Source organism: Eleutherodactylus coqui, chromosome 4, assembly GCF_035609145.1.
Source record: "Eleutherodactylus coqui strain aEleCoq1 chromosome 4, aEleCoq1.hap1, whole genome shotgun sequence".
Taxonomy (NCBI): Eukaryota; Metazoa; Chordata; class Amphibia; order Anura; family Eleutherodactylidae; genus Eleutherodactylus; species Eleutherodactylus coqui.
Window position 1 is genome coordinate 274,087,486 of NC_089840.1, and position 21,709 is coordinate 274,109,194.

The following is a 21,709-nucleotide window of genomic DNA, read 5'->3' on the forward strand; positions in this document are numbered from 1 at the left end:
TCTCGGGCCCCTGCTTAGATTGGGCAGCAGCGGTTCCTCTCCCACCAGAGGAGTTTATCGTTACTGATGCCCAACCATTCGAAAGTTCCCGGGGTTCGGGGGAAGAGGCTGGGGACTTCCGCCAACTGTCTCAACAACTTTCTGTGGGTGAGGAGGACGATGACGATCAGACACAGTTGTCTTGCAGTGAGGTAGTAGTAAGGGCAGTAAGTCCGAGGGAGCAGCGCACAGAGGATTCGGAGGAAGAGCAGCAGGACGATGAGGTGACTGACCCCACCTGGTGTGCAACGCTTACTCAGGAGGACAGGTCTTCAGATGGGGAGTCAAGGGCATCAGCAGGGCAGGTTGCAAGAGGCACATTGGGTGAATTTAGTGGAGGCTGGGACAGAGTCAGAGCCTGGGACCGCTCACGTCCTACCCACCCCCAGAATTGCGGGCCCCAGCTCGGTGGTGGTATCTGCGGAGGTGTATGCTTCCTCCACTAAAGCACCCTCCTCCTCCTCCTCCTCCTCCTCCTCTGTCTCGCAATCAAGATGTGTTAGCAGCAGCATGTCGCCAGCAGTCGGTGTCGCGCGGTGTGGCAGCACAGCGGTGGGCAAGCGTCAGCAGGCCGTGCTGAAACTACTCAGCTTAGGCGATAAGAGGCACACGGCCCACGAACTGCTGCAGGGTCTGACACAGCAGACCGACCGCTGGCTTGCGCCGCTGAGCCTCCAACCGGGCATGGTCGTGTGTGACAACGGCCGTAACCTGGTGGCGGCTCTGCAGCTCGGCAGCCTCACGCACGTGCCATGCCTGGCCCACGTCTTTAATTTGGTGGTTCAGCGCTTTCTGAAAAGCTACCCACGCTTGTCAGACCTGCTCGTAAAGGCGCGCCGGCTCTGTGCACATTTTCGCAAGTCCCACACGGACGCTGCCACCCTGCGCACCCTGCAACATCACTTTAAGCTGCCAGTGCACTGACTGCTGTGCGACGTGCCCACACGGTGGAACTCTACGCTCCACATGTTGGCCAGGCTCTATGAACAGCGTAGAGCTATAGTGGAATACCAACTCCAACATGGGCGGCACAGTGGGAGTCAGCCTCCTCAATTCCTTTCAGAAGAGTGGGCCTGGTTGGCAGACATCTGCCATGTCCTTGGTAATTTTGAGGAGTCTACCCAGGTGGTGAGCGGCGATGCTACAATCATTAGCGTCACCATTCCTCTGCTATGCATCTTGAGAAATTCCCTGCAAACCATAAAGGCAGCTGCTTTGCGCTCGGAAACGGGGGCGGGGGAAGACAGTATGCCGCTGGATAGTCAGGGCACCCTCCTGTCTATTTCTCAGCGCGTACAGGAGGAGGAGGAGGAGCATGAGGAGGATGAGGAGGAGGGGGAAGAGACAGCTTGGGCCGCTGCTGACGGTACACCGGCTGATTGCCTGTCATCCTTTCAGCGTGTATGGCCTGAGGAGGAGGAGGAGGAGGATCCTGAAAGTGATCTTCCTAGTGAAGACAGCCATGTGTTGCGTATAGGTACCCTGGCACACATGGCTGACTTCATGTTAGGATGCCTTTCTCGTGACCCTCGCGTTGCACGCATTCTGGCCACGACGGATTACTGGGTGTACACACTGCTCGATCCACGGTATAAGGAGAACCTGCCCACTCTGATTCCCGAAGAGGAAAGGGGTTCGAGAGTGTTGCTATACCACAGGACCCTTGCGGACAAGCTGATGGTAAAATTCCCAGCCGACAGCGCTAGTGGCAGAAGGCGCAGTACCGAGGGCAAGGTAGCAGGGGATGTGCGTAGATCGAGCAGCATGTACATCCCAGGCAGAGCAACAGTCTTTAAGGGCCTGGCCAGCTTTATGGCTCCCCACCAAGACTGTGTCACCGCTCCCCAGTCACGGCTGAGTCGGCGGGAGCACTGTAAAAGGATGGTGAGGGAGTACGTAGCCGATCGCACGAGCATCCTTGGTGACGCCTCTGCCCCCTACAACTACTGGGTGTCGAAGCTGGACACGTGGCCTGAACTAGCGCTGTATGCCCTGGAGGTGCTTGCTTGTCCTGCGGCTAGCGTCTTGTCGGAGAGGGTGTTTAGTGCGGCTGGGGGAATCATCACAGATAAGCGTACCCGCCTGTCAACCGATAGTGCTGACAGGCTTACACTCATCAAGATGAACAAAGGCTGGATTTCCCCAGACTTCTGTTCTCCACCAGCGGACAGCAGCGATACGTAAGCAATACATAGGCTGCACCCGCGGATGGAAGCTACGTTCTCTCTCACCATCCAAAACGGGGACATTTCTGCTTCATCAATCTGTGTCTAATATTCCTCCTCCTCCTCCTCCTGCTCCTCCTCCTGAAACCTCACGTAATCACGCTGAACGGGCAATTTTTCTTAGGGCCACAAGGCTCACTCAAATAATTTTTCTGAACAATTTTTATAAGTTTCAATGCGCTTAAAAGCATTGGAACTTTAACTTGAACCAATTTTTTTCGTTACACTGGGCTGCCTCCAGGCCTAGTTCCCACTTAAGCCAGATTAACCAAAGCGATTAATGGGTTTCACCTGCCCTCTTGGCTGGCCATGGCCAATTTTTGGGATGTACATTAGTACTGTTGATACAGCAATTTTTGTGGGCCCTCGCCTACAGTGTAATCAAATTAATTTTTAGCCCACCTGCATTACAGCTGACGTTACCTCAGCTGTGTTGGGCAATGCAATGGGATATTTTTATGTACCGCCGGTGGGTTCCAGGGAGCCACCCATGCTGTAGGTGCACACGGAGTTTTTAATACATCTGTACACTTCTAAAGAACCCCAGTCTGACTGGGGCATGCAGTGTGGGCCGAAGCCCACCTGTATTACGCACGACATTACTACTTCAGCTGTGTTGGGCAATGCAATGGGATATTTCTATGTACCGCCGGTGGCTTCCTGGCACCCACCCAGGCAGTGGGTCCACAGGGAGTTTAACCTACATGTGTCCACTTGTAAAGAACCCCAGTCTGACTGGGGCATGCAGTGTGGGCCGAAGCCCACCTGCATTAAGCACGACATTACTACCTCAGCTGTGTTGGGCAATGCAATGGGATATTTTTATGTACCGCCGGTGGGTTCCAGGGAGCCACCCATGCTGTAGGTGCACACGGAGTTTTTAATACATCTGTACACTTCTAAAGAACCCCAGTCTGACTGGGGCATGCAGTGTGGGCCGAAGCCCACCTGTATTACGCACAACATTACTACCTCAGCTGTGTTGGGCAATGCAATGGGATATTTCTATGTACCGCCGGTGGCTTCCTGGCACCCACCCATGCTGTAGGTGCACACGGAGTTTTTACTACATCTGTATACTTATAAAGAACCCCAGTCAGACTGGGGCATGCAGTGTGGGCCGAAGCCCACCTGCATTAAGCACGACATTACTACCTCAGCTGTGTTGGGCAATGCAATGGGATATTTCTGTGTACCGCCGGTGGGTTCCAGGGAGCCACCCATGCTGTGGGTCGACAGGGACTTCACAATAGGGAGTTGTACCTGCCTGTGTCTATGAATTAAAAAGCCCGGTCTGACTGGGGCATGCAGACACCTTGACAGAATGAATAGTGTGTGGCACATAGGTTCCCCATTGCTATGCCCACGTGTGCAGCTCCTGATGGCGGTGGCACAGGATTCTATTTTGTCATTGCTTCTGTACAGCATTGTGGGCTATCGCTCCGCCACTTTTAAAGAGGGTCGCTGCCTAGTCGTGCCAACCTCTGCAGTGTGTGCCTGCGGTCCCTCGTCATGGCAGACGCAATTCTAAATAGACATGAGCGTGGTGTGGCATGAGGGCAGCTGAAGGCTGCCCAGGGACACTTTGGTGTGCGCTGTGGGGGGGAGGGGGGGCGGTTGGTCAGCATGTAACCCAGGAGAAGTGTCAGTGGAGTGTCATGCAGGCAGTGATTGTGCTTTGTTGGAGGTAGTGTGGTGCTTAGCAAAGGTATGCCATGCTAATGAGGGCTTTTCAGAAGTAAAAGTTGTTGAGAGGGGGGGGGGGGGCCCACTCTTGCCGGTATTGTGGCTTAATAGTGGGACCTGTGAACTTGAGATGCAGCCCAACATGTAGCCCCTCGCCTGCCCTATCCGTTGCTGTGTCGTTCCCATCACTTTGTTGAATTGCCCAGATTTTCACACATGAAAACCTTAGCGAGCATCGGCGATATACAAAAATGTTCTGGTCGCCCATTGACTTCAATGGGGTTCGTTGTTCGAAACGAACCCTCGAGCATCGCGGGAAGTTCGTTCCGAATAACGAGCACCCGAACATTTTGGTGTTCGCTCATCTCTAGTGGACACCCACTGGCGTTTTTTTTTTTCTCAACTGCACTGCGAGAGTAAGTGAAAAGTCTCGCAGCGCAGTGTGAGAAAAACGCTGGTACATTGCTGGAACATCGCCAGTCTTTTCAATGGGGCCAGCGGCAGCAGCACTAGCCCCATTGAGAAGATAGGGAGAATGCTGTGGACTTCTGCCACACCTGTGACAGCTGTGGCAGAGGATTCCTTCATCCCCGCTGTGCGACAGCTGTGGTAGAAGTGCAGAATGATATCCCATTGCTTTTAATGGGATCGGCACTGCTGCCGATCCCATTGAAAGCAGTGCTTTCTGGCAAGCCCCGCAGTATGATTATCGGGGAAGGGCTTGAAATATAAGCCCTTCCCCGATAATCATCAGTAAGTGGTAAAAAAAAAAATTACTCACCTCTCCGCCACTCAGACGCGTCCTCCGGCTGGTTCCCCGGCACTGCTGTCCAGCACTTTCAGCAGGTGGGGTTTTAAAAATCCTCGCCTCCTGAAAGGGCTGTGCTGATTGGCTGAGGGCTCAGCCAATAGCAGCTGGTGCTTAGCTATTGGCTGAGTGCTCAGCCAATTACAGATAGTGTTTAGCTATTCATTCATCGCCAGTCTGGCGATGTTCCAGTGATTTACCAGCGCTTTTCTCGCACTGCGCTGCGAGACTTTTCACTTACTCTCGCAGCGCAGTGGAGAAAAAAAATGTCAGTGGGTGTCCACCCTTAGTCAGCTCCTTGGTTTGCACGGTTGTCAGGGCAAATTCTGTGCTGTTGATAGGCAGGGACTTTCCATCTCCTGCTTCCAGCATAGGGCTAGATTCCCTGGTCACCTTGCATTCCAAGTCATGCCTTGTAGCAGTGAGCATTTGGGTTTCCAGAGTCGGCTGTCTGGCCTGACGTCCTGTTCCATCTACTGGTTGGGCGACACAGTGGATACACATCAAATCCTTAACAAAAAGTTTGCAAAATCAACAAATCATGGTATTTCTTTTATACTCTTGGGAACAGACCAATCCATCACCGCCTTAATCTTGCTGGGATCCATGCTCAGACCGCTGGGAGAGATGATATACCCCAGAAACTGCATCCGGGTCTGTTCAAAGTCACATTTCTCTAGTTTTCCATAGAGGTGTGTTTTTCCAGAGTCGCTCCAAGTCGGAAGAAATAAGGATGTCATCGAGGAAGGCAGGACTGGAATCTTATGTTGTGGCCACTTACTGAAGGGTAGCGTGGTCCAGGATTAGCCGAGGTCTGGTGCACAGGATGGTGGTGCAGTACAGCGGGTTTAGGCAGAATAGTCAGGCAGTATAGCCGAGCTCTCACACACAGGATGGCGGTGCAGTACAGCGGGTTTAGGCAGAAGAATAGTCAGGTGGGATAGCCGAGGTCTGGTACACAGGAACAGTCTTCTCTAGTAGGGAGCAGGTAAAGATGGAGCAGGCTTATAGGCTGAGGTACTGAGCACAATAAACACACAAGGCAGTAGGGAAGGGGGCCAGGTTTATATAGGAGACTAATTGGGGAAGTACAAGACACGGGGTGGACTAGACAGGGAAGACATGGAGCCAAGACAAGGAACGGGGAACACAAGAGTAGGAATCCAGGGAGCTATCCTGCATGCTGAATAGCTCAGTATGAAGGGCTGCGGCTCGGGGTGCAGGAGGTGGCAGGTTCTGACACATGGCAGCCATGGGGCTCCTAATTAATATGGCATGGTGAGAGGCATCATGGGAGGTGGAGCAGTAGTGGAGGACCCACTGGTCTGCTTGTATCAGACATGATTATATGCCGCCACAGACGGCTCAAACAGATAAAATGGCAGCGTCACTTATGTGGAACAAAGCTGAAGAGAGGCGACTGAGGAGCACGGCGGGAATGCTGGGAGAATACAGGTAATAGGTTTTCATCACATTACATGCTCTCTACACGTAATTTACACATATATACGGCCCCCTCCGTGTACATGATGCACATACATGGCTCGCTATGTGTACAGTACAGACATATACGGCTCCCTCTGTATACATGCAACACATTAACGGACTACTCCGTGCTCATTACCCACATATGCCCCCCTCCAAGTACATGACACACATATACGACCCCAAAACATGTACATTACACGCTCGGCTCTGTGCTCCGTCTCGCACACACTCGGCTCTGCTCCTCCATCACACACACGCTCGGCTCTGCTTCTCCATCACACATGCACTCGGCTCCACACCTCCGTCTCACACGCGCTCGGCTCTGCTCCTCCGTCTCGCACACACTCGGCTCCTCCGTCTCACACACACTCGGCTCCGCTCCTCCGTCTCACACACACTCGGCTCTGCTCCTCCGTCTCGCACACACTCGGCTCTGCTCCTCTGTCTCTCACACACTCGGCTCTGCTCCTCCGTCTCACACACACTCGGCTCCGCTCCTCCGTCTCACACACACTTGGCTCTGCTCCTCCGTCTCGCACACACTCGGCTCTGCTCCACCGTCTCACACACGCTCGGCTCTGCTCCTCCGTCTCGCACACACTCAGCTCTGCTCCTCCGTTTCGCACATGCTCGGCTCTGCTCCTCCGTCTCGCACGCTCGGCTCTGCTCCATCCACTCTGAATACATCCTGATGGGACACACAAACTGCAGGTCACACAGCAGAGTCCTGCATCCACTGAGCGGAGAGACCTGGTCATGTGACCCCTTGTCTCCTCCCACACACTGGTCACATGACGGTGACATCATCACAGGTCCTGTAAGCACAGAACAACCCCACGGCTCCTGTCCGGCTGCAGGTGGAGGTATGTGGGGGTCACAGCTTCCCCTTGTGGAGACCCCAGGGAGGTGCAGGAGATTAGTGGCCATGTAACGCACCTCTGGGGAGTCTGGGATGCACATAGGAGATGGTACAAGGCCTCTGCAGCGCCCCCTATTGGCAGGCCTGTAACATGACTGGGAATAGAAGCCTCCGGAAGGCAGAGAACATCTCCAGCTACAATCAGGATTATTCGGCCTCCACTACAAATTCGCTTTCTACAATCCGTACAAAATCCCCCCAGAAGAATATAAATAAGTGACACAACTGATAGAACGAGCGCTTTCCCCAAATCCCCACAAAATGACCCTTTTTCTGCCTCCTGCGGCCCCAGAATCCCCCATGAGGTCTTTAGTCCTGGGAGCCCCTTCTGCTGAGCGGCTGCAGATGGACAGCAGCTTCTGCCGGCGCTCCGGAGGAGTCTTACCCCGTTCCTCGCGGCCGCCGGCTCACTGATGCTCTGGGGTTTGGGAGGTGCAGCCGCCGTCTCGTCGCTCCAGAATCTTCCGTCTTCTCAAACCAGTAAATCCCCCAGAACTTCTCGGCTCGCAGCTCCCGGCTGGATGTGCTGTTTGTAGCATTTAGTGGGAAGCGCTGGACAATCTGCTCCATAAGGAGGAGATTTGTAAAATCTGATTCTCTCGCCTTGTGGAATCTCCGCAGTGTTTCCTGCAGTGTGAAGGCGGCCTTATCCTTCAGTCAGTTGGTGGAACATGTGAAGCTGAACGACAGTCATTCAGTGTAAAGACGGCCAACGATTGGACGATAAATGGGAATTCATTTGTGTATCGTTAGTTGTTTATTTTGTCCAGGCATAAAAGCCCGATGACAAACGGCCCAAGTAAACAGGCAGTGGTTCATCTATGAGTGACTGCCTGTTCACAGCGATGGATGCGGGCAGACAGAAGAGATCCCCGGCGCTCCGCCCCATTAACTGAACAACAATGTGTGATAGCACTAGCCTAAATACCTGAGAATCGGCCCGTGTAAAACCACCCTAAGGCTAGTTTCACACTTGCGCGATTTTTGCCATTATTTTTGTGCGGCAGCGATGCTTTTATTAAAACTATATTACATCACTGCCGCCCGCGTTAAAATCACATATTTTTTTTATCACTAAAGTCAGTGCGACTTTCTAATGTTAAAAGTTTGTTGCGTTGCAATACGATAAATCATTAGTTTTGTAATCTGCTTTATTATTGACTATCGCATCAGGCGAAAATTGTGCCATTTTCTCGCCCGTGTGAATCCACCCTAGGGGTTAATTTTTATCGCTCAGAAATGCTATCTTTTCTCCTATTGGAGAGCAGTGAGTGAGAAGACTTATGTGGCCAATTATGCTCCTCCGGGTAATATGCAAATAAGGGAGATGAAATAATACCTCCACAGCGCCACCTATTGGAGGGCAGTATTCCTTCAGAACAATGTTAGACTCTTTATGCAAGCCTTGTAACGATGACTAGGAATTGAAAGCCAAGCCAGATTTCATGCACAGACCGCTAGGTGGCGCTGCGGAGGTATTGTTCCATCTCCCTCATTTGCATACTAGTTGATATACCAGTTTTTACCTGATTTAATTTGGTACAGGTTTACCTGTTGTTCGCACAGAAAAGTTTATGAAGTTGTGGTTACTTCAGAGGAACCAAGGAATAAAACATGTATGCACATAGAGAAGCGTTAGTTTCTCCTCTGACTGCATGTAGTGATGTCCCTCTTCAGAATGTGCCACCCTTCCCACGCTCCTCAATTTTTAGCTTTAAAGGTAATGCCTATCTTTATTCAAATTTAACCCCAGACTGAAGTCTGCAGCCCCTTATAGCCTTAAAGGCATGCTCCAGCCCTGCAGTCCATAGATGCTTCCTTATGTACTTTACAGCCCTTCAGTTTATGTACGAAGGTCAGTTAGATTCTCGTCACTGTATACACATAGAGGTGAGGTAGATTCTCCTCAGTATATACACACAGAGGTGAGGTAGATTCTCCTCAGTATATACACATAGAGGTGAGGTAGATTATCCTCAGTATATACACACAGAGGTGAGGTACATTCTCCTCAGTATATATACACAGAGGTGAGGTAGATTCTCCTCAGTATATACACATAGAGGTGAGGTAGATTCTCCTCAGTATATACACATAGAGGTGAGGGAGATTCTCCTCAGTATATACACAGAGAGGTGAGGGAGCTTCTCCTCAGTATATACACACAGAGGTGAGGTAGATTCTCCTCAGTATATACACACAGGTGAGATAGATTCTCCTCAGTATATACACATAGAGGTGAGGTAGATTTTCCTCAGTATACAGATCATTTCCCAAGGCTTTATGGTTTCTTAGAAAAGATCTCTGTCCTGTATCATGGATTTTCACAGTTCATGCATAGAATTGAATATTGAAGTTGCAACCTCTTTAATTTTCCTATTAGAATGTAAATAATGATCAGGCAAATTTCAGGTTGGTGCGGAACAGATGTGTGTTATTACCTACATTACATAGGGGGTCACTTACTTTTGCACTTAGAATTAAATAATCAAGCTGCAACCCCCTTTACTATTCTTATTTAGAGCCTAAACAATGAATTTGCCAAATTTCAAGTTTGTAAGACACTGGGAATTTAGAGAATTAGGTACATTTCCTAAGGCGAGGGGGTCACTTACTTTGACACTTAGAATTGAATAATGACGTTGCAATCCCTTTTACTTTTCCTATTTAGGACCTAAAGATTGCTTGTGTCAAATTTCAGGCTTCTACGACACCTGGGAAGCTACATAACATAGGGGGTCACTTACTTTTGCATTTAGCATTAAATAATCGAGTTGTGACCCCTTTACTTTTTCTATTTAGGACTTCTAGAATGGTCGTGGCAAATTTCAGGTTTGTACGAGATCGGGAAGTAGGAGAATTAGATTAGGTACATTACATAGGGGTGCGCTTACTTTTGCACTTAGCATTAAATAATCGAGTTGTGACCCCTTTACTTTTCCTTTTTAGGATCTAAAGAATGGTTGTGCCAAATTTCATGCTTCTTTAACACTGGGAAGTTGAGATGAGCGAGCTTACTCGCTAAGATAAATTACTCGAGTGAGTATTGCCTTATGCGAGTACCTGCCCGCTCGTCTCAAAAGATTCGGGTGCCGGCAGGGAGCAGCTGGGGAGGAACGGGGAGAGGAGATATCTCTCTCACTCTCTCCCCCCTGCTCACTCCCGCAACTCACCGCTCTGCCCCGCCGGCACCCGAATCTTTAGGCCTCATGTCCACGGGCAAAATATGATTTAAGATCCGCAGCGGATCTCCCGCATGCGGATCCGCATCCCATAGGGATGCATTGACCACCCGCGGGTAGATAAATACCCGCGGATGGTCAATAAAAGGGATTTTAAAAAAAATGGAGCATGAAAAAATCTGGACCATGCTCCATTTTCGTGCGGGTCTCCCGCGGGGACGGCTCCCGGGGGCTTCTATTGAAGCCTATGGAAGCCGTCCGGATCCGCGGGAGACCTAAAATAGGAATTTAAAAGAACTTACCCATCCGGAGCGGACCGGGAAGGTCTTCTCTTCCTCACGGCCGGATCTTTCTTGCTTCGGCTCGGCGGATGTGCCCGGCGCATGCGCGCGGCACGTCAACGACGTGCCGGCGACGTGCCGCCGGCGTGACGAATTCATCCGCCGGCCGAAAAAGAAGATCCGGCCGTGAGGAACAGCAGACCTTCCCCGCCCGCTACGGATAGGTAAATTCTTTTAAATTCTTATTTTCAGCCCTCATGTCCGCGGGTCAGGAGGGACCCGCTACGGATTCTACATGTAAAATCCGTAGCGGGCCTGATTTTCCCCGTGGACATGAGGCCTTAGAGACGAGCAAGCAGGTACTCGCATAACACAATACTCACTCGAGTAATTTACCTTAGCGAGTACGCTCACTTATCTCTACTGGGAAGTTAAAGAATTAGTGCCAAGTCAATCAGTGATTGAGTGAGTCAGTGAGAGCTTTACGCCTGGATATACATAGATTACCCGGAGGAGCATGAATGGCCTTGTAAGTCTCCTCTCTCACTGCTCTCCCTAAGAAGAAAAGATAGCGTTTCTGACTGATGTCACAGGCCTCTCACTAGCAAAGCCATAAACCTACTCCACACTGATGAGGGGCAAGTACTCCGAAACAGCTGTCTGTGCATGGAATCTGGCTTGGCTTTCAATTCCTAGTCATTGTTACAAGGCTTGTATAAAGAGTCTAACATTGATTTGAAGGAATGCTGCCTTCCAATAGGTGGTGCTGCAGAGGTATTGTTCCATCTCTCTCATTTGCATTTTTTTTTATAGTTTCAATGCTCCAATTAATGGGTAACTGTTATCATTTAGAACCAGGAATTCAATCCCTCTTGTTAAGCATGTAGCATTGTGATCACAGTAACTCAATCACTGCTGTTTTCCAGGCCCTCTATTAAGTCCTGTTTACACACAAGGATTGTCATTTGAATGACTCAACGAATTAACAACTTTTTTGCAGACAAATGCTGAGCATGTAAACGTACAGATAATAATCATTTGAAATCCTCTCCATTTCCCCAATTAGCTATGTAAACTCTGTGTTTCTTGCTCAGATGTGCGGCTGTTTATGTGAGGAATCTCTGGCCAGGAGGTTTTTTTAATTTAGTGAGAAGAAAAGCCATTGTCTTCTGAGCAAACAAGTAGTCATTTGCATGTAACAATTATCTCACAAATTCTTCAGTTTGAACGAATTTTGACTGATAAATGTTGCGTGTAAATGGGCCTTAAGTCGTCTTGTCATAGTTTGGTTAGAAATAACACAGTAGCATTTTATATATTTAACCCCTTAACGACCGCCCCATCGGGAAACTACGTCCTGCTGTTGCAGGACGTGTATGGAGGGAGGTAGCGCCGCTATCTCCCTCCGTACAGCGAGGGCATCAGCTATTTATTACAGCTGACACCCGCGGGCAATAGCCGCACTCGGCCACTCAGCCGATCGCGGCTATTAACCCTTTAAATGCCGCTGTCAATTCTGACAGCGGCATTTAAATCCCCCGAACGCTGTTTGGGGGTCCCGCACGGCCGCCCCGCGGTGAGATCGGGGGATCCGTGCAGGAGTCACGGCAGCCGGGGGCCTAATGAATGGCCCCAGGGCTGCCTTAGCAGACTGCCTATCAAGCCATCCACACAGGGTGGCTTCATAGACTGCCTGTAAAAAAGCAGTATGACGTAATGCTATAGCATTACGTCATACTGCAGGAGCGATCAAAGCATCGCATGTTAAAGTCCCCCAGGGGGACTTCAAAGTAATGTAAAAAAAATAATCAATAAAGTTTTTTTAATTGTTAAAAAAAAAAAAAGTTATAAAAGTTTAAATCACCCCCCTTTTGCCATATCCATTATTAAAAAATCAAAATCATAAAATAAAAATATGTATTTGATATCGCCGCGTCCGTAAAAGTCCGAACTGTCAAAGTAGCACATTATTTTTCCCGCACGGTGAACGTCGTCTGAAAAAAAAAAATAAAGAACGCCAGAAATACACTTTTTTAGTTACCCTGTCTCCCAGAAAAAACGCAATAAAAAGTGATCAAAAAGTCATATGTATTCCAAATTGATACTATCGGAAACTTCAGGACATCCCGCAAAAAATTAGCCCTTGCTCAACTACATCGACGAAAAAATTAAAAAGTATTGCGCGCACAAAATGACCGCAGAAAATAATTGAAAAAAATTAAATATTTAAAAAAAAAAATAAAAGTACTACAGAAAAAAAAATACTATACAAGTTTGGTATCGTAGCAATCGTACTGACCCATAGAATAAAAATATCAGATCGATTTTGTTGCAATTTGTGTACTTTAGAAACAGGGCGCACCGAAAGATGGTGGAATGTCGTTTTTTTTCCATTTCTCTCCGCTAAGAATTTTTTAAAAGTTTTTCAGTAAATTATATGGTACAATAAATAGTGCCATTGAAAAATACAACTCATCCCGCAAAAAACAAGCCCTCATACAGCCACTTCGATGGATAAATAAAGGAGCTACGATTTTTTAAAAGGGAGTAGGAAAAAACAAAAATGGAAAAAAGCAAAAAAGCTCCGTCACTAAGGGGTTAAAGGGTTTTATCGCGAAAACATGTTTCTAGCTTCTGGCCCCCATAAAATAAAAATGTATACTCTCTTCTCCTCAGCCCATGGCAGAAGTCAGTTGTCTGCTGCTTCCAATCAGAGGTTGAATTCCTCGTATCAGAACTAATATCCTGGGTGGCATGATGCCAGGAGTTTGGAACGGTCATACTGCAAACTCTCTGATTGGCTGCAGCAGTCACCTGACTTTCTCAAAGCTGTACAACTGTCTTACCTGCTCAAGATTAGACTGCAGCTTACCCTCATTAACATACTAGTTAAGCATACTGAGTCAGTTTTGAGGTAAGATAAGTATAACAATTTATTTATGATATGTAGCCTGAAATACACTCTAAGCATGCACAATCATGGGTAACCAAAAAGTAAGCATCAATACATCACAGAATAGTGTAGCATCACTCCTTAATCGGGGGATCTCGGTATCGATTGTCAGGAGGAATCGGGAAATCAATACATCACAGGATAGTGTAGCATCACTCCTCAATCGGGGGATCTCGATATCAATTGTCAGGAGGAACCAGGAAATCAACACATCACTGAATATTGTAGCATCACTCCTCAATCGGGGGATCTCGATATCGATTGTCAGGAGGAATCTGGGAAATCAACACATCACTGAATATTGTAGCATCACTCCTCAATCGGGGGATCTCAATATCAATTGTCAGGAGGAACCAGGAAATCAACACATCACTGAATATTGTAGCGTCACTCCTTAATCGGGGGATCTCTGTATCGATTGTCAGGAGGAATCGGGAAATCAATACATCACAGGATAGTGTAGCATCACTCCTCAATCGGGGGATCTCGATATCAATTGTCAGGAGGAACCAGGAAATCAACACATCACAGAATATTGTAGCATCACTCCTCAATCGGGGGATCTCGATATCGATTGTCAGGAGGAATCTGGGAAATCAACACATCACTGAATATTGCAGCATCACTCCTCAATCGGGGGATCTCGATATCGATTGTCAGGAGGAATCTGGGAAATCAACACATCACTGAATATTGTAGCATCACTTCTTAATCGGGGGATCTCCGTATCGATTGTCAGGAGGAACCGGGAAATCAACACATCACTGAATATTGTAGCATCACTCCTCAATCGGGGGATCTCGATATCGATTGTCAGGAGGAATCTGGGAAATCAACACATCACTGAATATTGTAGCATCACTCCTCAATCGGGGGATCTCAATATCAATTGTCAGGAGGAACCGGGAAATCAACACATCACTGAATATTGTAGCATCACTCCTCAATCGGGGGATCTCGATATCGATTGTCAGGAGGAATCTGGGAAATCAACACATCACTGAATATTGCAGCATCACTCCTCAATCGGGGGATCTCGATATCGATTGTCAGGAGGAATCTGGGAAATCAACACATCACTGAATATTATAGCATCACTCCTCAATCGGGGGATCTCGATATCGATTGTCAGGAGGAATCTGGGAAATCAACACATCACTGAATATTGTAGCATCACTCCTCAATCGGGGGATCTCAATATCAATTGTCAGGAGGAACCGGGAAATCAACACATCACTGAATATTGTAGCATCACTCCTCAATCGGGGGATCTCGATATCGATTGTCAGGAGGAATCTGGGAAATCAACACATCACTGAATATTGCAGCATCACTCCTCAATCGGGGGATCTCGATATCGATTGTCAGGAGGAATCTGGGAAATCAACACATCACTGAATATTGTAGCATCACTCCTCAATCGGGGGATCTCAATATCAATTGTCAGGAGGAACCGGGAAATCAACACATCACTGAATATTGTAGCATCACTCCTCAATCGGGGGATCTCGATATCGATTGTCAGGAGGAATCTGGGAAATCAACACATCACTGAATATTGCAGCATCACTCCTCAATCGGGGGATCTCGATATCGATTGTCAGGAGGAATCTGGGAAATCAACACATCACTGAATATTGCAGCATCACTCCTCAATCGGGGGATCTCGATATCGATTGTCAGGAGGAATCTGGGAAATCAACACATCACTGAATATTGTAGCATCACTCCTCAATCGGGGGATCTCGATATCGATTGTCAGGAGGAATCTGGGAAATCAACACATCACTGAATATTGTAGCATCACTCCTCAATCGGGGGATCTCAATATCAATTGTCAGGAGGAATCTGGGAAATCAACACATCACTGAACATTATAGCATCACTCCTCAATCGGGGGATCTCGATATCAATTGTCAGGAGGAACCAGGAAATCAACACATCACTGAATATTGTAGCATCACTCCTCAATCGGGGGATCTCGATATCGATTGTCAGGAGGAATCGGGAAATCAACACATCACTGAATATTGTAGCATCACTCCTCAATCGGGGGATCTCGGTATCAATTGTCAGGAGGAACCGGGAAATCAACACATCACTGAATATTGTAGCATCACTCCTCAATCGGGGGATCTCGATATCGATTGTCAGGAGGAATCTGGGAAATCAACACATCACTGAATATTGTAGCATCACTCCTTAATCGGGGGATCTCGATATCAATTGTCAGGAGGAATCCGGGAAACCTCCGCAAGAGTCCCAATCCCCTCTGAAAATTCCTGTCTTTTATATAATTTTTTATTACACAAATGTTCCAGTACTCTTTCACAAATTATTATCATATAACTATCGTGCTTACACAGCCTCAGTACAACCTTCTAGAATATTTCAGCGCGTGATCACCTTGTGTGATCATGTTCAGTGACTTGTTCTTTGTCCCCGTTCAAGGAAGCGACCATGAGTTATGATTCCAGCTCAAACCAGTCTTCTCCTTCAGTAACAGCAGCTCAATGAACTTTAGTAGACTCACATTGGCTTTAGAAGCGAGAGTCTTTGTGAACTTTAATAACTTTTGTTTCAGATAGGAGTCCAGGCAAAGAATACTATTGATTACTACCTATGAACTGGATACCTTCTACCCATTCAATCATCAATCTCGTCACACTCGTATCACAACAACCGGAAGCCAACGGTGGACAGTGGTAGCCACTCAGCTGCATCCCAAGGGGCCATAAGGGGGTGAGTATACTCTATTTTGTATTTAACGTGGGGTCCAGAGGTTAGTAATTTTCTGCGACAAAACCTTTAAGGCAGGTTTCAGATGAGCGTATTACGGACACATTTCCGCATCTGTGATATAGACGTGTGTTTCGGCCGACCATGGGTTTTGTTGACCCGAATTAAAATTATCACAGGTCCCTATAATTCCCTCAGTTCGGGTCAATAAACCCTGCGGTAAAAATGTCATTATTTACTAAGTTCTTGTGTTTATCATCTTTGGGGTACACGCACACCAACGTTTTCTCATCCATTTTCTTATAATAAAATCAATACGAAAATCAGGTGAATTCACGTAGACTTGTTTGTTTATTCGGATGAATAGTCCAAGTGAAAGAAAATTTCAGCATGTCCCGTTCTTGTCCGAATCTCAGCTGAGAACAGTACCTGTCACTGTGTGGTGTCCCGTACATCGGATGCACATGGATGGGATGGCCAAGTGCCGAGGATCTCGGCGCAACTTTTTAAATGTCTGTGCGCATGTACCCTTAGGCCGCACTTACATTGGAGCATGCAAGTGGGCAGCAATGTAATTTTTCTTCAGTTCCATAGAAAATGATAAGTGATATCACTCAGAAATAGTACATGCTGTGATCTCTCTCAGTTCGAGAGTGAAATCACTCGTAAAATAATTGGTTCTTTTCACGTGTGATTTGTGTTCATATCGCAACACAGAGAAATCGTACTGAAAATCGCCCGTGTAAATACACCCTTATTTATAGCTGTCATTGAATCCCCTATAATCCAAAGATTTGTGGTGGCTTACATTGCCTCGTCTTCTCTCCATTCAGGATCCTCAGCTGATATCTTCTATATCAGATAATATTCCTGATTGACCCGACAAGGATGGAGAGGAACCGGGACAAGATGGCGGAGAGTATATTCACCCTCACCCTAGAGATACTCTTCCAGCTTACAGGAGAGGTGAGAGATTCTGGGGATGACGTCACGTTCCATCATTCTTATCTATGTCAGTTTCTGTTCACATCTACGGCAGAGGATTTACTGCCGATTCATCATAAATGCCGGAAAAAAATAATAGAGCCAGTTTTCTATTAGAATGACGGAAACCCAACAGATCTACTATAAGGCAATTGGAGGTTGTTCTTCTGCTTCTGTGACTGATTAGAACAACAGAGATGATGAACAAAGATGTGAACTAAAGACATCAAAGACTCTGGGAATGTCTGCAGTGATATTTCTGGATATGTCTCCCCATAAACAGGATTACACGGTAGTAAAGAAGACTTCTAGTGATGGCTGTCAGGCCCCGGTGTCTGATGGATGGGGAAGCCCAATCACAGGGCCTCCACCTCACCCCCTGATACTGGAGGAGATCAATGAGCAGAAGATCCTAGAACTCACCAAGAAGATGATTGAGCTGTTGACTGGAGAGGTGCCTCTGCTGGGAATGCTGGGACATTATACAGTAATGCTATGGCGGTATAACGTGTCTGGGTGATGACGGTATCATTGTGTTGTCAGGTTCCTATAAGGTGTCAGGACGTCACTGTCTATTTCTCCATGGAGGAGTGGGAGTATTTAGAAGGACACAAGGATCTGTACAAGGACGTCATGATGGAGGACCACCAGCCCCCCTCATCACCAGGTAATAGACAGAACTAAATCCACACGGCCTTTATTATTTGTATGTAGAGAATGAATTCAGTGGCTGTCTGTGCTTTCTGCAGGTAGAACCAGTAAGAGAATAGCAGCAGAGAGATGTCCCCGTCCTCTTCTTCCACAGGATGATCAGGTAGATGGAAAAGAAGGTCTCATGAAATCTCCCCTCTGGTCTGTAGGACAGCTGGGAAGGTCTTGTGTTCAGTCTTATTATATGACTGATACTTGTGTAATGAGAAAGCTGCAGATAGCAGGATTACAGCCGACCGCAGACATTAGATCTCCGCATCTTATTACTATTTTCTGGTTCTGGAGACTTCTGCTTGGAATAAAGAAGCAACAGGTTGGAGTTATACAGGAGACCTGCAGCTATTTGGCCCCGATCACTACTGCTGTCATGTCATTCCGGCTCCTCATACTAATTAATGACCTTTTCTGGCCATATAAAACCTTCCACACGACTTCTCCAACTGTGTGATGACTTTTACAATATTTATTTCACAGCTTGTGAATCCGGATGAAGATCTGCTCCATATTGATCCTACAGAGACACATGTGAGGGGGGATCAGCCGTGTAAGGAGGAGATTCCTACAGATGACCCCCCAGGTGAGACTACATGTAGAGAAGAGTCTGCGTTGTCAGGTTTTCAGCTTTATGTTACCTTTTTCAGCCAAAGACAATGTTAAGCATTTTTTTCATTATTCGCTACTGAAAAAACTTAAGGGATGATGTAAATCACATTAAGTGTAAATCTATCAGTCCCGCACATGGAGACTCCAAATAGCATTTTTGAAATCCATTTTAAAAGAGGTCACAAACCGTAGAAAGATTGCGCCCCCTATGATGCGTTTTGGACCAACACTCAGTCTTTAGTCATAGTGTATGTGAATCTTCCCTGAACAACCATTTCTGACAATGGAGTCACCCCACATGATACAATCACAGATCCGTGGGCGGCCCATATACCAGCAATATAGTAAAATACCTGCATACACAAATAATACGGCAGGAGATTAATAAGACAACTACAGACACATCAACAAGTTGTGTGCATACTGATATAATTAATAATGCTACTTTATTTCCTTTCTAAGGTTTAACCCTTGTGAGGTACTGAGGGGTGTAGTGGTGGATAGTCGCTACGTCGCCCCCTCGGTTCCGGTATTATGCATAAGGGGACTGGAGGAGGGTCATGTCTCGCTCTCCAAGACATAAGAAACCGGGAGTGTAATGTGGTCTCCAGCAAGTAGTTGCTGGAGATCTGTTGTTTTAAAAAAAATCCGGGCCGTGTTTTTTTTGGAATGGATGGCAGGTTGGTAGTGGGGCTGTCCATTCCACCTCCGCCACTCCAGGGTGTGGGCAAGGCCAATCAGCCCAGGTGCTGAGGCTGAGCCAGACCAAAGTGTGCACATAAATAGCAGGTGCACAGACACAGAGAGAGCTAAGATGGCTGCTGGACCCTGGCAGCCTGTGTGACTGGCTTGGAGGGAGAAGCCCTGCTGTGCTTTGCAGCGGCGAAGTGCGACCAGAGCGTTGGGCTCTGGACTATTGCCTGTTTACCGGATATCTGGATTATGGACTATTATTTGTTTACCTGAAGTTAAGGTTGGATTTTTTATGCTTCTGGTGTAGAAATAAGCGCAGGCCATGCCTGTATTTGGACTGCATCCGCTGGTGTTCCGTCTCTGTGTATCAAGAACCTGCACGCCTACTGAGCTATATCCCCACACCCTATAGGCACCGTGTTTACAGATGGAAGATCCAATGTGCCTCACTGTATCCTGCAAATGTTCCAATATTCTAATTTTCTAGACGTACATCCCACATAGGATAACTTACAGATATCACATGTGATCATACAGACCGCACATCGGATATTACAATTTATATATTCTTTAATTTTTTAAAATTGTTATTTAACGTATCTGAAAACGTTTTCGCTGATGAAACACATGACCACCTGCTTAGTGTGGCATACCCCTGGGTAGTATGAAGGCTTCCCTACTGGAGGCAGTTTCATTTTCTCCTCCTTTTGTACTCCTTACAGCTTGGAAAACCATTGCGGTGTTCCTGCTGGAGGCAGGCAGTATCTCATGTGGCTACAGTCCATGGGGATGCTGGAGGACTCCTTCTCCTGGGTCTTTATCACCAGTTCACGACTAACTAAGATTTTTTCTGAAGCTACTAGTAGTAAATGTTCTCATTTGCCACAAAACAAATCCAGCCGTGCCTTGTTCTGCACAGAAGAAGAGTCCTCAGTTTTGTTCCTTTTGTCGCTTCAGCCCCCGAACCTTGGATAGCAAAAAATTCTTGCAAGACTAAAGCCAAAGGCTCTCTTGCAAACAGAGTCCATCCTGTTGTCCTCAACCACTATACTCCAAGTCCGCATGTATTAAATCTTCCGTGTGTATGGCTGTCCCCAACCAAGCCATCCAGAGTGGGGGGACGGCTTTCCCTATTCAGGGAGACCCAACTCACTCATTTCTCAGACATCTGTGACGGGAGGTCATCTCTTCGAGCTATGCCATGAAGTTTTCTGCCCACCCCCAAGACTGCTTCTTCACTTCCAGAATTGCGGTTTCTACTTCAAAAGCCTTTGTGTATGTGTGATACACACTCTCCTCTAAGGGTATAATTGTCCCTGTTTCCCCTTTAGAACAGTACAGGGGATTCTATTACAATCTCTTTATGTTACACAAGGAGGACAGCATTGTCCGACCCGTTTTGGATCTTAAGAGGTTAGATCAATATGTCAAGGTTCAACACTTCCGCATGGAGTTATTGAGATCTGCCATTGCGTCCATGGAACTAGGCGAGTTTCGCTATCCATTGAAATCATGGATACATATCTTCATATCCCTAATATCCAGCACATCAGCGATTCACCCAGTGATGAGTGGTTTGCAGAAAAATAGAGGATGCATTTGCTTAGATGAGGAGTTTGCAGGCACCAGCGAGCCTTTAGGTTTGCTTATAAAGTAAACATAGAAGCATACAGAGGCTTTATATCTCTATGTTCTATGCTTGAAAAAGGAGGCAAGTCTGTTTATAGGAGCTCCAAAATGCATTGCACTTCCCTGTGATTCCTGTACTGTTTGACCTGTATCCATGGAATGAGAACTGGAGGTGTTCCTACTCTCCTTAGACACCTGAATGATGTGTGATACTTTCTTCTAAAAGCTCCTGTTCTCTGTAACCTTATTAGCTGTATGAGCCACGGATAAGAGCAACAGATGAGAGCTACAGCTGTATGTACTAAATTACCGTCACCACACGGAAGGAAAGCAGCACGTAAATACTCAGTTTCCACGGGGAGATGAAAAATAGAAAATATAAGCTTATTGGCTTAAATAATCAGTCTATTAGGATGTTTGTCAGTAGATTAGGGGCTTCACAAATTGTTGTGGCTCCAGTGAATGGGAAAATACTTTTAATGTTTGAATTTTAATACGTCTTTCATTAGTTTGTACGAACATTTTAAATATAAATGTTATAATCAGCCTAATTATTTCGTAATATCCAAAAATATTAAAATCGACTTTATTCTTGGCAGATGATGACACCCGGGGCTCAGAGGGACATCTGATATCAACAGCTTCTAAAGTGAAAGATTATGGTCACATACAAGATACATATGAAGAGCCTACGATTATCCCAAATATATCCTCAGCCCTTCACAGCAAAGATCTGTCCTCTGATCCTTCTAAACAGGTTCCATCTTCT

The 21,709-nt window shown here is 47.0% G+C and overlaps 1 pseudogene; it reads left to right on the top strand.

Annotated features, from left to right (window-relative positions):
* The first annotated feature begins 15,795 nt into the window (after window positions 1-15,795).
* Window positions 15,796-21,709, top strand: part of LOC136626708 (zinc finger protein 850-like) — a 190,551-nt pseudogene continuing 184,637 nt past the window's right edge.